This window comes from Labeo rohita, chromosome 18 (assembly GCF_022985175.1).
Source record: "Labeo rohita strain BAU-BD-2019 chromosome 18, IGBB_LRoh.1.0, whole genome shotgun sequence".
Lineage (NCBI taxonomy): Eukaryota > Metazoa > Chordata > Actinopteri > Cypriniformes > Cyprinidae > Labeo > Labeo rohita.
Window position 1 is genome coordinate 3,769,272 of NC_066886.1, and position 16,519 is coordinate 3,785,790.

The 16,519-nt window shown below is 28.9% G+C and overlaps 1 long non-coding RNA gene across 1 annotated transcript; it reads right to left on the minus strand.

Annotated features, from left to right (window-relative positions):
* Positions 1-2,895: 2,895 nt before the first annotated feature.
* On the minus strand, positions 2,896-16,035 carry LOC127180646 (uncharacterized). Its single transcript, XR_007829679.1, has 4 exons — positions 15,947-16,035; positions 15,736-15,806; positions 4,904-5,049; positions 2,896-3,021 (listed from the first exon to the last, which is right to left on the minus strand). It is a non-coding gene; the product is annotated as an uncharacterized LOC127180646 (long non-coding RNA).
* Positions 16,036-16,519: the final 484 nt, after the last annotated feature.

Sequence of the window (16,519 nt, forward strand, 5' to 3'; positions counted from 1 at the left end):
ATTGGCTGATGAAAATTCAGCTTTGCATCACAGGAATAAATTATATTTTAAAATATATTAAAATAGAAAAACATTATTTTAAACGGCAATAATATTTCACAATATTACTGTTTTTTCTGTATTTTTGACCAAGCAATTGCAGCCTTGATGAGCATAAGAGACTTCTTTAAAAATATTACAAGCCTTACTGATCCCAAACTGACATTTAAATAATCATTCGATACAATGCAATTATTGTGCACATACATGTTTTTACATTGTGCTTATATTTTAAAAAGTACCTGCATGTGATTACATTTTTAATTAATTTCTGTAATTACATTTATAGTTACACTGTTGACCCATCCCTTAAAGCTGCCCATACCACCAAATAGCAGCAAGTGTTATGCAATATAATACGAGCACAATAAGCACAGTGTACTTATTTTTTTAATGTAAGTACATACTAATTAAGGCCACCTAATATAAAGTGGGACCAAAGTGATTAGTTACTATCTATAATTACATATGCAATAGTGTAATTAGGTTACTGTACTAATTACACTATTTTAACATATTGCATTTAATACGACTAATTACTTTCTAAATCCCACATCAGCCTCGACCATTTGAATAATACAAGTATAGACATGAAACTGCTCTTTTCATTCTTTCAAAAATGTATATACAGTTGCAGAAATTATTCTTGAACTGACCATTATTTAAAGAGAGAAGGTTACATTTAAAACAAATTTATACTTTAAATGTTACATTCTGATGTTAAATCCACTATCAATTTATATAGTATTGCTCTATAGTCTATAGTATTTTAATGCAATTTCATCAGAAGTAGCTGTAATTAAATGTTAATTATTTTACCAAAATAAGAGGGATCATACAAAATGCATGTTGTTTTTTTATTTAGTACTGACCAGAATAAGATCTCTCACATAAAATACATTTACATATAGTCCACAGGAGAAAATAATTTTGGGATGAGATTTTGCCATTTGAGCAAATGGGAACTTGGAAAATATATGTCTCGTAGTTACACAGACTGTTTAATGCTGCTCAAAGATGGCATAAATGCATTTATACAGCAATTTTAACTTTAATACTTGGGGCTGAGGTGGGTCTAAGCAGGCATAATTTATTTAGGCTTTTATGTGGCATTGTATCTGTACACTGAATTTTAAACATGCTCTATTATCACCAAATCTTGGCCTCATTGATCTGAGAATATATACTTCATTTTTGGAGTAAAAAACATTATTTGTGGATAATTGAGCAATATTTATTCAAAAACTGGGTCTATGATAAATCACTTCCCAAAATGGATACAAAACCTGTGCTAACTGAAAGAAAACAAGATGACAGAAAGCAATATTTAAAGCAGCATTTGGTAATAATATGTGACATTTATAAGCTATTTTTGTAGACCAGTGGATATAATGGATGGAAAATGTATTGTAGATAATGGATAAAGAAAAAAAAAAATTAGGAAAAAGAAATCTCCAGGTCAAAATGACTACTCAACACAAGGGCTGTTGAAGTCGAAAGTTTACATACACCTTGCAGAATCTGCAAAATGTTAATTATTTTACCAAAATAAGAGCGATCATACAAAATGCATGTTGTTTTTTATTTAGTACTGACCTGAATAAGATCTTTCACATAAAAAATATTTACATATAGTCCACAAGAGAAAATAGTTGAATTTATAAAAATGACCCTGTTCAAAAATCTACTTACAATTATTTCTTAAAACCCTTTCCAACAATGACTGTATGATTGTGAGATCCATCTTTTCACACTGAGGACAACTGATTGGACTCATATGCAACTATTACATAACGTTCAATCGCTCACTGATGCACCAGAAGGAAAAACAACACATTAAGAGCCAGGGGGGTGAAAACATTTGAACAGAATGAAGATTAGTACATTTTTCTTATTTTGCCTAAATATCATATTTTTTTTTCATTTAGTACTGACTTTCAGAAGCTACAGAAAACACTTGCATGTTTCCCAGAAGACAAAATAAGTTAAATTTTCCCTGATCTTCACATTTGATATCATACAATCATTGGAAAGGGTTCAAATACACAAAAATGCTGCAAAAACAAAGAATTTGTGGGACCTGAAGGATTTTTCTGAAGAACAGCAGGCAGTTTAACTGTTCAGGAGAAACAAGGGACTCATGAACAACTATCACTAAACAAAAACACACAGCTGTGGATCATTCAGGTAACAACACAGTATTCAGAATCAAGTGTATGTAAACTTTTAAACAGGGTCATTTTTATAAATTCAACTATTATTACTCTTGTGGACTATATGGAAACGTCTTATATGTGAAATATCTTATTCAGCTCAGTACTAAATAAAAAATAACGTATATAAACATAGTAAGATTAAATTTCTATATCAGAATAGTATGGTTTTATTCATTTCATATGCAATTTTTTAGTCCTCAACACTTGCCTGTGCTGTCATACACACAAACGAAAATCATTTACTCACGCTTTTGTGATTTCAAACGGATATGACTGGAATAATATCTAGAGCTGTCAAGCTCTAAAAGGGACAAATAAGTTCTATAAATATCTCTTTTTTGGGGTATGACCAGGTCATGTTTTGACAGGTTTATAGGGGGGAAAAAGCACAAACACACAGTCCTTTTTCAGTGCTGTAGAAAGCATATGAGCTCCTGGAAAGAGAGACTTTGGGTAAGAAGGTAATACAAAGAGACTGCAGCATCCATCATCCTCAGGTGAGCAGCTAGCGAGATGGAGAGAGAGGGAAAAAGAAGAGACTAGAATAAAGCCACAAAAGCCCAGCAGGACCCTCAGCTCACACGCTTCTCAAATACCCGTGCTTTTATCTTTTCAGTTTAGCTGTGGAGCTTACCATGGGAGAGTCGCTTCCATGGCTCCATTTTTTACTGTCATTCCATCGGCACTCAATGGCTCACTTCTGCTTCTCTCTGGGGCTCGGAGGACATGTGTTCATCATGTTGGACCTCCTCTCAGTCCCAGGGACCTAAAGGTGAGGAAACAAATGACAAAAACATAAAACCCATCACTCGACTATTTGTTGTTACTATTTTTTTTTTTTTACTTCTGCTTCGGTGGTCTGCAGAGTTTTCTGCCTGTGGATGAAGTTTAGTTTGATGGGTCTCAGTGCAAGAAAACTCGAACCTCAAGTATAACTTGCTTTTTGAACACAAACTGCTCCAGCTACACTTTACAGCTTCGCATTTGCATAATTAATAGCAGTAATCTTTCATGATCTTAGACCGAAGAGGTGCTGGACGGTCCACTGATATATTGAAATGAAAAAGATGCATATTTGCATACTGAAATTTTGCATATGCATATTTTTTAGGGCTGTCAAATGTGTTAACTTTGCAAAAAAAAATATATATATTTATTGTGAAAAACACATTATAAGTTCATTTAAATTAAAGTTTCTACATTTAACACTACTCTAATAGAGGGCTGAAAAAAGATTTGCATAATAGAAAGTAAATATTTTCCAATTAATTATAACTCATTATCCAATAAAACAGTTTTAAAAATTAATTTATTCGTGTGATGCAAAGTTGAATTTTTAGCAACATTCCACTCCATCAGAAATCTTTCAAAAATTATTTTAATACTGATTTGGTTATTATTAAACCTTTTTTAAAATTATCATTAATGCTATTAGCGGCTATGCTTATTAAAAAAAAAAAAAAGAAAAAGAAAAAAAGAAAAAAAAACTTTTTTCATTAATAAAACTATAATAGTATCTCAGTGATACCATAATAACACTGCGTATTTAAATATTACTGAAATATTATTACAAATTATAATAAAGTTTTCCATTTAAATAACATTTTCTATTTGAATATGTTTTATTTTTTAAATTTAATTTTGCATCATTTAATTTAATTTTTCATCAATTTTCATCAATTACATTTTTAGCATCATTACCCCAGTTTTCAGTGTCACATCAGAAATCCTTCAAAGATTAATTTAATACAGATTTGGTCCTTATTAAAGTTTTTTTTTTTTTTTTTTTTTTACAGAACTGATTAATGTTGATTAATTATCAGTTATGCTTCTTTATATTTTCATGGAAACCGTAATACATTTTTTCAGGATTTTTTGATGATTTTTTTGATGAATAAAAAGCTCATTAAATGGAAATCTTTTGTAACATTATTAATTTATTTACTGCCATTTTTCATCGCTTTATTCCCTTTGATGAATAAAAGTATTAATTTCTTTAAAAAAAATTATATATATATCATACTTTTTTACAATTAATTAATATTATTAATATTATTTTAGTTTTATTTTTTTTTTTTTATTTATTTATTTATTTATTCATGTCCTCAAACAGCACAAACAGTTGTTTGGTACATGACAGATACAATAACTACTTACATTTTTTTATGAATGGTGTCCCTTGCAAAATATTTTTTGGGGTATATGGTAGAAAAACATTTCAAAAAATAATAAAATGAAATAAAAACCCTACCTTAGACAAACAAGTGAAGCAAATCGACAATATTACAAAGGCACTCAACACCAGTGAATCTCTTGAATCTGTATTTTCGACAGAATCACCGGCTTGAATCCCAACTGTGACATGTGACCTTCCTGTGATGTGGCCGCAACATGGGAGTCTCTCTCCTCATTGGTAATGGCACGCTTGTGTGGATCCTATTAGCTCCAGCAGTAAATCAATTTGAGTGTGAATCCGGGGAGAGAACAGCAGCCGAGTGAAGGGGAGGACGCCGGCGCGCATGTTTATGTGGTTGCGGATGCAGATAAGACAGCGGGCAGCGTTTCAAACTCTGTGTGTGTGAAGAGGCTGAGAGCTCAATGTGTTTGGAAGGTGAATACAGCTCACCCTCTCTGGCAGAGCGAATTACCTCCGCAGCATGTGTCCAATGGGTACGTGGAGTGTGTGGAGCACTTCTGGCTCATGGAGACCCGTTGCTCAGAGGTCGCTCGTTCGGAGATCCGGACCTGTAATGGAGTTCTTGCTTATGGTGAACTTTGCAGCTTGCTCTCTGATCTACAACAGGAAAAATAAGAATACAGATTAGATTGGACAAGCAAAAGTCACCTTGGTGATGTTAAGAGTGCTGTGATTGGTTGCTAGTTGGATGATAATATCTTCAGAATGGTTTTAAACCTCGCCGTGTACTAACTAGGAAATTCTGGGTAGTAAAAGCGGCCATATTTTAGTCTCTATTATAGTCTAGACTCAAGAAATCTTCAGAGTAAATATACAGACTTTTTACTCATTTTACTGGTTGCCAGGTTTGTCCAAATCCCTCTTGGCACCATACATAAGGCTGTGAAATTAATAATGCTATAAAATAATAATTATTCTGACAGGGTTATTATAGTTAACTAAAACAAACAAACAAAAAAAAATCTTGAAATAAAATAAATGTTACCTAAAATTAAATAATAATTAAAAAATTAAAAGGAAAATATTTCCAATATTTCTATCTTTCACTTATATACTAAAAAGCTAAAAATTAAAATTAAATTACAAAACCTATATAGACATTACTAAAACTTCAAAATTAAAAAGAAAATCATATAAAAAATAAACACTCAAAATATTAATAAAACTATAATGGTATCTTGAGGATACCAAAATAACACAAATTCATAAATTATAATATTTATTAATATTTTGTTTTTGTTTAAATTGTAGAAATTACATTAGGCTTGAAAATATGATTGAAAAAACATTAAAATAATTATTTCTTAAAAGGAAAAAAAAAACATTAACTGAAGTAAAATTAAATAAATTAAAAATAAAAATTAATTAATTTAAAAAAAAAATATTGCAGCCAGTTGCCAACATTACTCATTTTAGTTTAACTTCATATATTAACAGAGCTAAAACTGAAATGATATTAACAAAAACTATGTAGACAAACAAAAACAATGTAATAAAATAAAAACAATTAAAATAAAAAAATAATAAAAACAATGAAATTAATGAAATGACAAGCATAATGTAATTTTTTAAAATTATTTAAATGAAAACAAAAAATGCAAAAAAAGCTATATTACAAAATATATATATCTATATCTACAGGGGTTGGACAGTGAAACTGAAACACCTGGGTTTAGACCACAATTAGTATGCCGTTTGGCCTCCTTTTGCAGCCAATACAGCATTTTTTCATCTTGGGAATGACAAATACAAGTCCTGCACAGTAGCCAGAAGGATTTTGAGCCATTCCTTTCGCAGAACAGTGGCCAGGTCACTATGTGATGTTGGTGTATGAAAACATTTCCTGACTCGCTCCTCCAAAACACCCCAAAGTGGCTCAATAATATTCAGATCTGGTGACTGTGCAGGCCATGGGAGATGTTTAACTTTACTTTCATGTTCATCAAATCACTCTTGTCACCAGTCTTGCTGTGTGTATTGGTGCATTATCATCCTAATACACAGCACCACCTTCAGGGTACAATGTTTGAGCTATTGGGTGCACATAGTCAACCTTCACACTCTGCTCTTATTGGTGGAATGTGCGATCAGTAAAGACTGGCCACCAGGCTGCATAAATATAGCCATGAAACCTCCAACACTATATTGGCCAGTGTTTCAGTTTCATTGTCCAACCCCTGTATATCTATATCTATCTATCTATCTATCTATCTATCTATCTCTATCTATCTATCTATCTATCTATATATATATATATATATATATATATAGCTTCTTTGCATTTTTTTATTTTTCATTTAAATATTTTTTTAGTTAGTTGTGAAGGCATCTAATGTGTTTTTTGTTTTTTTTTGTTTTTTGTAAGGGGGAAAAAAGTTCAATTTAAGTTTAATTTTAATCAGTTACATTTTATTTAAGTTTTATTTAAATTACCAAAAATCTTTTTAAAAAATCGGTTAATCTCATTAACCCATAAAAGATTTACTTGAGATATTAAAGAGATCTTAGTTGTGATTTTTCTTTCTCTCTCTCACTGAACTCAAAACACATTGATACTACCCATAGAAATGCGCATCTATTTCTATCATACAGTCTTTTTCCTCACAGGAACAGCACTTTGTAACCTTAAACAATCGATGCACTGTCTTTTACACATCAAAACATCTTCTCTGCTTCTTTCCGTCTCTCTCCCGAGATCTCTCTTATACTTTCATCATTTTTTTCTATGTTCCTCCAGTGCTCAGCTGTGTCCCCTTGTGTCACATAAACGTCTTTCCTCTGAGCTCATTTCACCCCTGACCGCGAGCAGATATCTTCATACGAGTTTGGCCACTTTTTGCTTCTGTATGGAGTTCCCCATAACCCCTCGCTGTTGTGCCGTACATGGGAGGCACATTTAGCCAGCTTAGGCGGGGAGTCCAGCACACAGCCTGACTGGTTGTTAGGGACTGTAATGAGAAATGCCAGCGTTCACCAGGAAGACAGAGTGCAGCTGCTTGTGCTTGTGAGGTTGGTCTGTTACGACCCAGTTTATGGAGATCCAGCTGGTGGCAGCTTAGTCACACCACCACAGAGGGGCTTCCTGGTGCCACCGTACACATTTATTACACTCGCAGCATTACAACATAATAAAAAAAAAAAAGGGGACACAATGCACTGCAAGCATAAGACGTTACTTCTCTGGTCTTTTAAATGCAAAGGTCAACATGAAACTGCAATTCCAAACCATTTTATTCCATAATGTGATGTATTTCAGAGCAAAACATGTACGATGGTTGATTGTATCTATTGGACAATCAATTAGATCTTGAAAAGTAAGTGTATTGTGAACAGAGTCGGATATTTGGATGGGAAAGGGTTGAAAATAAAAATAAATTTTCTTTGTAAATAGGACTCATTTTTATTTAATCTTTTTTAAAAAAAAAAAAAAAAACACTAAACTTTTGTATACAGTATATGCCAAAAAAGTTTGGTGTCACTGAGAGAAAAAAAAATAAATAAATAAAATAAAATAAAATAAAATAAAATAGAGAAACCCAAAGTAAATAACAAACAGTAAGTAAATGAGTCTATTTATAAAATATAATAAATATAATAAAAAAAATTAAATTAAATTAAATTAAATTAAATTAAATTAAATTAAATAAATAATAAAAACACTGGTAAATGAGTCCATTTATATAATAAAATAAATGAGTCTATTTAAAATAAAATAAAATAAAAATTGTGAAAATAAAATTGTGAAAACCAAACACATAAAAACACTGGTAAATGAGTCAATTTATAAAAAAGAAAATAAAAATAAAAATAAAAATAGTGAAACCCAAATAAATAAATAAATAAAAACAGGCCAGTAAATTAGTCTATTTAAAATAAAATAAAATTAAATTAAATTAGTGAAACTCAAAACAAATTAAAAAACACACCAGTAATTTAGTCTATTTAAAATAAAATAAAGCAATAAAATAACAAATAAAATAAAATAAATAATAAAAACACTGGTAAATGAGTCCATTTATATAACAAAATAAATGAGTCTATTTAAAATAAAATAAAATAAAATAAAAATTGATAAAATAAAATTGTTAAAACCAAACACATAAAAACACTGGTAAATGAGTCCATTTATACAATAAAAGAAAATAAAAATAAAAATAGTGAAACTCAAACAAATAAAAAAACACACCAGTAATTTAGTCTATTTAAAATAAAATAAAATAAAATAACATAAATAATAAAAACACTGGTAAATGAGTCCATTTATATAACACAATAAATGAGTCTATTTAAAATAAAATAAAATAAAATAAAATAAAATAAAATAGTGAAACCCAAATAAATACAAAAAAACATCAGTAAAAAGCACCAGTAAATTAGTCAATTTATGAAATAAAATAAAATCATATAATAAAACCCAAATAAATAAAAACAAACTAGTAAATGAGTCTATTTATAAAATAAAATAACAGAGAAAATACAATAAAATAAATAATAGATAAAATAGTGAAGCTGACAATACAAACAATAGTAAATGTATCGGTATATAGTAAATGCATTTGTAAAATTTCAATAATATAAAATAAAATGACCATTTTTTTATTGATATAACATTAAAATAAACTAATTAAAGTATGGGTGTCTAAATATAGTTGTTGCCTTTAGGTTGAATCTTTTGTCAGATTTTTTTGTTATTAAAACATTAAGTACTGAGCTCCATCTCCAATAATGGAGAAAGCAACATCCAGCAATGGAGACAACATTCAACCTTCAGATCCAGCAGGGCATGTTCAATTACAGAAAGTCCTTCAAACCAGACAGTGAGTGTACAAGAACAAGAACAAGGGGATTATGGGAAGACACAGTGACATTAAAGGTCAAAAGCCCACTGTGGGGACAAAGAAAGAGAAACACAGTGAGTGTGTGTGACATGAGTTAGTGTTTTAAGAGTGGACTGTTATCTGTCTATAAGAAGTCTTATAATAATATATAACCAATGTCCAGGGGTTTGGGACTAACTTGAAGTCAAAATGCAATCAAAACCGACCCTGCTTATCTTCATACACACACCTAAGCGCAATTCGTAAGTGCACAAATAATTTCCTAGCAAAATGTAATAACTGTTTCCACTTCAGAAATTACTATTTGGATATCAGTAAACACATGCAGTAGGCCAGAAATAATGTGAATCAATAGCTATATATTTTGTCTTTTTTGGCTGCTGTTGTGGGTAATGTTGTCTTGCTAAAATCAGGGTATTTGTCAATCACTCTTTTTTAAATGGTTCTAATGAATCTATTTATAAAATAAAAAAATAAAATAAAATAAAATAAAATAAAATAAAATAAAATAAAATAAAATAAATGTGTATAAATGTGTAACTATTTATTAAAAAAATAAAACAAAATCATAAAATAAAATTTACTGAGGGATAAAGTAAAATTTAAAAAATAACTAAATAAATAAAGTGCACACCAGTAAATGAGTATTAATAAAATAAAATAAAATAAAATAAAATAAAATAAAATAAAATAAAATAAAATAAAATAAAATAAAATAAAATAAAATAAAATAGGGAAACCCAAAGTATTTTATTTCATATGCAGTTTCTTCTTTGAAACCAGCCTGTAAAATAAACATAGATAAAATAAAATAAACACCAGTAAATGAGCCTATTTTAACAAAATAAAAGAATAAAATTTATTGTGGGATAAAAGAAAACAAAACTTTAAAAAACATATAAATAAATAAATTAAACGCACACTAGTAAATGAGTATTTATAAAACAAAATAAAATAAGGAAACCCAAAGTAAATAAAAAACACTGGTAAACTATATAATAAATATATAAATATATACAATTATATTAAATAAATATACATTTATTTATTATATAAATATAATAAAAATAAAATAAAATAAATATAATAAAATTAAAGAGTATAATAAAGTAAAATAAAATAAACAAAAAATGCAACTTAACGTATAGGAATGAAATAAAAAATAAAACTTTAAAAATAAAATAAAATAAAATAAAATAAAATAAAATAAAATAAAATAAAAATACTCACCAAATATAATAAAATAATATATTTTATTTCATATACAGTTCCTTCTTGAAACCAGTCTGTTAAAATAAAATAAAATAAAATAAAAAAAATTTATTTAATATTTTAATATTTTAAATGCAGTTCCTTCACAAATGCAGTTTGGAAAACCTTGATGTAATATAATTAGTTGCACTTCATGTTGTTAACAGCATTGAAAGATAATCTCAAAAGTAATCTAAAAGTAATGAAAAAGCATTCAGACTATTCTATAATATGAGCTTTAAATGCCATTTTGACTGTAACTCTGTTCATCAATGGAAACAAACTCCTGTGCTAAAGTTGCAATGCCGTCACCCAAACCGAAATCCTGACTGTTTTAGTGCCAAATACACGCTGCTCTGAAGTCATTTCTACAGCTGTGAGCAATTCAAAGACATTTCCCTTCTAAACAGCTTTAACTCAGTTTCAAAGTAGCTTCAATACTCAACACTGTTCATCTCAGATAACAGGACTCTGACACACGCACACACACAGAAGCGCATGCCATCGACGCTCCATCTGCGTCATTCCCTTCCAGCGAAAGTTTCCTCATTCTGCCTTTTTAAAGTCTCCTTTCACAGAGTGGCCTTTGGAGGTGGCAAAAACCCATTTGTTTAGGATCTAATCTATTTTGCCGCTCGCGGAAAACAAAGGAATCATTAGAAGACTTTTCCGAACGCGGAAGCGTTTGTTTCCCAAGCATTCTGTAATTCGATTCAACTCCTCAAATAGAGCATGTAATTCATTTAGGGGGAAAACATTGTCCGATCGCAATGGTAAGCCGGTGTGGCGGCGCTTTTGCGTAAACAGAGACGAAACGGCAGCTTCGCCCGGATCACAGTATTCTCTAATCCGCTCTCGCTCATCCACGCGGGATAATTACCAGGCTGAAAGGGACTTCTCTCTACGTTATTTTAAATAATGAGCCACACAATGGCTCAGGGAGAAGCTTTTCTGCAGAGAAACAGCCCAGATATGCCTGCTGAGGTTTCATAAGCAGATGAGAACAGCAGCGCGTCTGATCACTGAGAGCCATTACATGACAAACGAGGCTTTACTACTCTTCAGAAGGAGCTCATGTGTGGGAGGACGGGTTCACGGCAACACAAACACACTACTGCGCTTTAATAGCCTTAAATGTGTACTATGGCTGTAAGTCGAGCGTCGCGCCTATTAATACTTATATTTGGGGTTATGGATTTGAGCAAACACTTCACACGAAGTATTAACCTTCAGTGGCTGTTTACAGTTTGGAAGCAATAATAATATCGAATTCAACTGATGCATGGATACAGATGCACTACTGCTTGAATAATACATGGTTTCCACAAAATGTTAAGCAACACAATAGATTTTAACACTGATAATGATTGAAAATGTTTCTTGAGCGAAATCAGCATCTTAAAATGATTTCTGACTGATCATGTGACACACAACTGGAGTAATGATGCTGAAAATTCAGCTTTGCATCACAGAAATAAATTATATTTTAAAATATATTCAAATAGAAAGTAGTTACTTTAAATTGTAATGATATTTCACAATATTCCTGTTTTTACTGTATTTTTGATCACATAAATGCAGCCCTAACTGTCAAAAGGTGTAGAAACTATTTTTACTTAGAAATTACTAGTAAATTTCACAAATAATTACAAAATGGCAAGTAACGCCTTGCATTAATCATGCAATTTTGAAGTAGACTGAAATTGTATTTCCTCAAAAACTGTTTTATTTCCTCATTTTATAGGAAAATACTAATACTAGTTTTATTTAAATATTTATTCAGTAATAAAATAATAATTATTATTATTAAAATATTTTTTTTTTTGATAGGAAAATGATAATACTAGTTTTTTTTTTTTTTTTTTTTTTTTTTTTTTTTATATTTAGTAGTAGTAGTAGTAGTAATAGTAGTAGTAGTAATAATAATAATAATAATAATAAGTGTGGGAATTTAGATGAATCAAACCGCATTGACAATCAACATAATAATAATAATAATAATAATAATAATAATAATAATAATAATAATAATAATAATGATAATAATTGACATTTTTTAAATGCTACTTTTTATTTTATAGCAAAATACTAATATTAGTATGTTTTTAATATTTATTTAGTAATAATAATAATAATAATAATAATAATAATATGTGTGGGAATTCAGATTAATAAAATAGCACTGAAGATCAATGTAATAATAATAATAAATTACATTTTTTTAAATGCTTTTTTATTTTATAGCAAATTGCTAATACTTATTTAGTAATATTTATTTAGTAATTATAATAGTAATAATATGTGTGGGAATTTAGATGAAACAGCATTGACAATCAATATAATAATAATAATAATAATAATATTTTTTTAAGTCCCAGACAGTTACAATGAAAAAAGGACTAAAATTTTTTAGAAGGAAAAAAAATAACAGAAAAAAAATAAATGCATGTAAAATACAGTTAAAGTTGTTGTAATATTTCAAATTATAACTGTTTTTATTGTATTGAAAAAATTATGTAGAAAATAATTTTACTCAGAAATTACTATTAAATTTCACTATAAAACGACAAAAAAAGGCAATTAACACATTGAATTAAACATTTTGAAGTATACTGAAATTGTATTTTCTTGTAAAACATATTCCATATAATATCTGTTTATTTGTTTTATTTGCAATTTTAAAAAAAAAATCTTTTTTTTTTTTTTAACAGAAAAACAATATTGCTCATTATGAAATTAGATCAATTGAAATGGGCACCAATGTAAACAAACAAGCAAACAAACAAACAAATAAATAAATAATGTTAATGTATGAATCCAGGTAAAATAATGGAATCTGCACTTAAAATTTAGTTTTATTTATTTACTTTTTTCTTATTTTCTTAATGTTTGCATTAGATGTTTTTTTATTCATCTTCTATTTTTATTATGATATGTAATCATAACTGTTTTTTTTTTTTATTAATAAAAAAGGTTTAATAAAAACATAGTTTAAAAAAAGCCCAAACTTGGAACACTAGACTTCATATCATCTATTTTACATTTTGATTGTGTTTTATCCAATCAGAATTCAGAGTCCGAACTGTCCGTTTCACTTTTTTAATCTTTAAAAGAAGGCTCGGAGCAATCAGCGACAAACTAAGCCGCATGTAGCCGAGAAAGGCCGATTTAATTTGCGAGGTGCTTAAGAGGGCCGAACTCTGGAGACACAAGGGCCCTTTTGAGCAGGCAGGGCGGCGCGTCTGGTGCCTGGCCACTATCATCCCTGCAATTACAACACATGCAACACGGCTCAGAGCAACTAATCCAGCCTTAATCTGCATCTCACCCCTCAGGGAGAGACAGCTGCCGTTATCAGCCCGCCACTCGCCTCTCCAGACTCTAAAAACAACTTCAAAAGGACATGGACGTAATAAACTTGCTCTTGCTCTAATACGGAGTGTCCCAAACTGTTCATCCTTCAAAGAGATGATTACTGATGACTCCTGTTCTGTCATACTTCACTTCAAGCCTGTATGTGCATTAAAAAGGTATGGAAGATGCTTTTCAATAAGCACTGGATGCATTACACTGTATCTTACACAGGTATTTACAACCTGACAGGTGTAATAAATCATACTGTTTTAGTTAAATTCAGATAAAAGGGGGTGATGATATCCTGTACACTTCATTAATCTACAGTACATATTATTATTATTATTATTATTATTATTATTATTATTATTATTATTATTATTTTATTTATTTATTTATTTTTTTTATGTTTCTTAAATGTTTTTTTTTTTATTTTATAATGAAATACTAGTACAATTGTTTATTTTAATATTTATTTAGTAATAATAATTATTGCTGTTGTTGTTGCTGTTATTTTACATTACTTAAATGCAATTTTTTTCCTTTTATAGTGAAATACTAATACTAGTTTTTATTTTAATATTTATTTGTTAATAATAATAATTTAATAATAATAACAATGACTATTATTATTATTATTATTATTATTATTATTATTTTACATTTTTAAATGTTATTTATTTATTTTTCATTATAGAGTGAAATACTAATACCAATACATATATAAAATTATTTTGTATTTGGAAGCAATAGTACAAGTAATAATAATAATAATAATTATTATTATTATTATTATTATTATCATTATTATCATTATTATTATTATTATTGTTGTTGTTGCCTTACATTTCTTAAATGTTTTTTTTTTTATATATATAGTGATATTAATACTAGTACTAGTTAGTTTTTTTTATATTTATTTAGTAGTAGTAATAATAATAATAATAATAATAGTAATAATAATCACCATTATCATCATCATAATTAATTTTAATAAATTATAAATTATATCATAAAATATAATAATAATAATAATAATAATAATATTATTATTATTATTATTATTATTATTTTACATTTCTTAAATACTCTTTTTTTCATTTTATAGTGAAATACTAATACTAATACATATATTATTATTACAGATTATTTTGTAATTCGTAGCAATAGTAGAAGTAATAATAATAATAATAATAATAATAATTTTTATTATTATTATTGTTGTTGTTGTTGCTCTTGTCTCACATTTCTTAAATGCTTTTTTCATTTTATAGTGATATTAACACTAATACTATTTTTTTTATTGTATTTTATTATTTTTATTAATAATAATAAAATATTATGAATTATGATACAATGAAGAAAGGAACAGGAATAAACCTCTTTTAAAATCCATTTTTAAGAAATGAAATGCATGCAAAATACACTATTGTTTGGGATCAGTGTGATTTGTTTGTTGATTGGTTTATTAAAATTAATTAAAGGATGCATTTAATTGACCAAAAGTGACAGTAAATACTTTTATGTCACAAAGGATTTCTGTTTTAAGTAAACTCAGCTTTGCCATTACAGAAATAACATTTTAAAATATTTTGAAATAGAAAAGTAATTTAAAATTGTAATTTTTCACAATGTTTCTGATCAAATAAATACAGCCATGGTAGCATAAAACATTTTTTTTTTTTTCAATTTATTATAAATTTTATTATTATTTTTATTTATTTATTTATTTATTTATTTATTTATTTATTTATTTATTTATTGTAGTATAAGCACAAGCTAAATCCACCTCATATAAAAGAAGTGACAATCCTGTACATCCTGTACCTATTTCATTTACCTCATGTACATCTTGTAAAGCTGCATTTACATGATGAAGCACAGATGGTATCCCTCAAAAGCGAGCCGGTTCTGGTCAGGAAAGAACAGTGGAAGTTTCCTTAGACTTTAATCCTCTGAATCTCAAACATGGATTTATACATGTGAAAAAAGCGGCTCTACATTTGCAGTGACATTGGCCTGACGCACAGAGCACCGTCTGAATCACTCACCCGCGCTCAGAGGAGCTTTAAGCATGACATCCCGCCGCGTTTCAACACCATGTTCTGTGTTCCCTTCATTTCTGCTCTTTTGGCTTCTTGCATTACACATGACAATAAAGACATGGATTTCTGGAAGAGAGAAAAATCACAAAAGAGACCTCAGTTGCTTTTCTGAAAATACATCAACCGTGTCTCAAACTGTGCATCTGTGCAAAGTTTTAAGCTATAAATATACCAACGTCAGATGATTAAACATCTGCAATGGTTACATAAAAACCAAATAGTAAATAGGTTGCACAATTAAATGAAATAAAACTAAAATTGCACTTTGTTCTTCTACACGTGAACAGCCCATTTTTGTTTTTAGCATCTCAGAGCAATTCAGTTTACAGGAAACGCTGCTCCACACAAACTCATTTTCCCAAAACTGTCATGAGACTCACTTATAAACCAGTTGTCATAAAAAGAAGCTTCAAGGCCTCCTGCAGTTTTCTGACAGCTTGATGGTTTAATGTTTGAAAATCAAGAAATCATGACAGCCATAAATATTAGCACTGTAAGTTTACAGTTGTACTGTAAAAC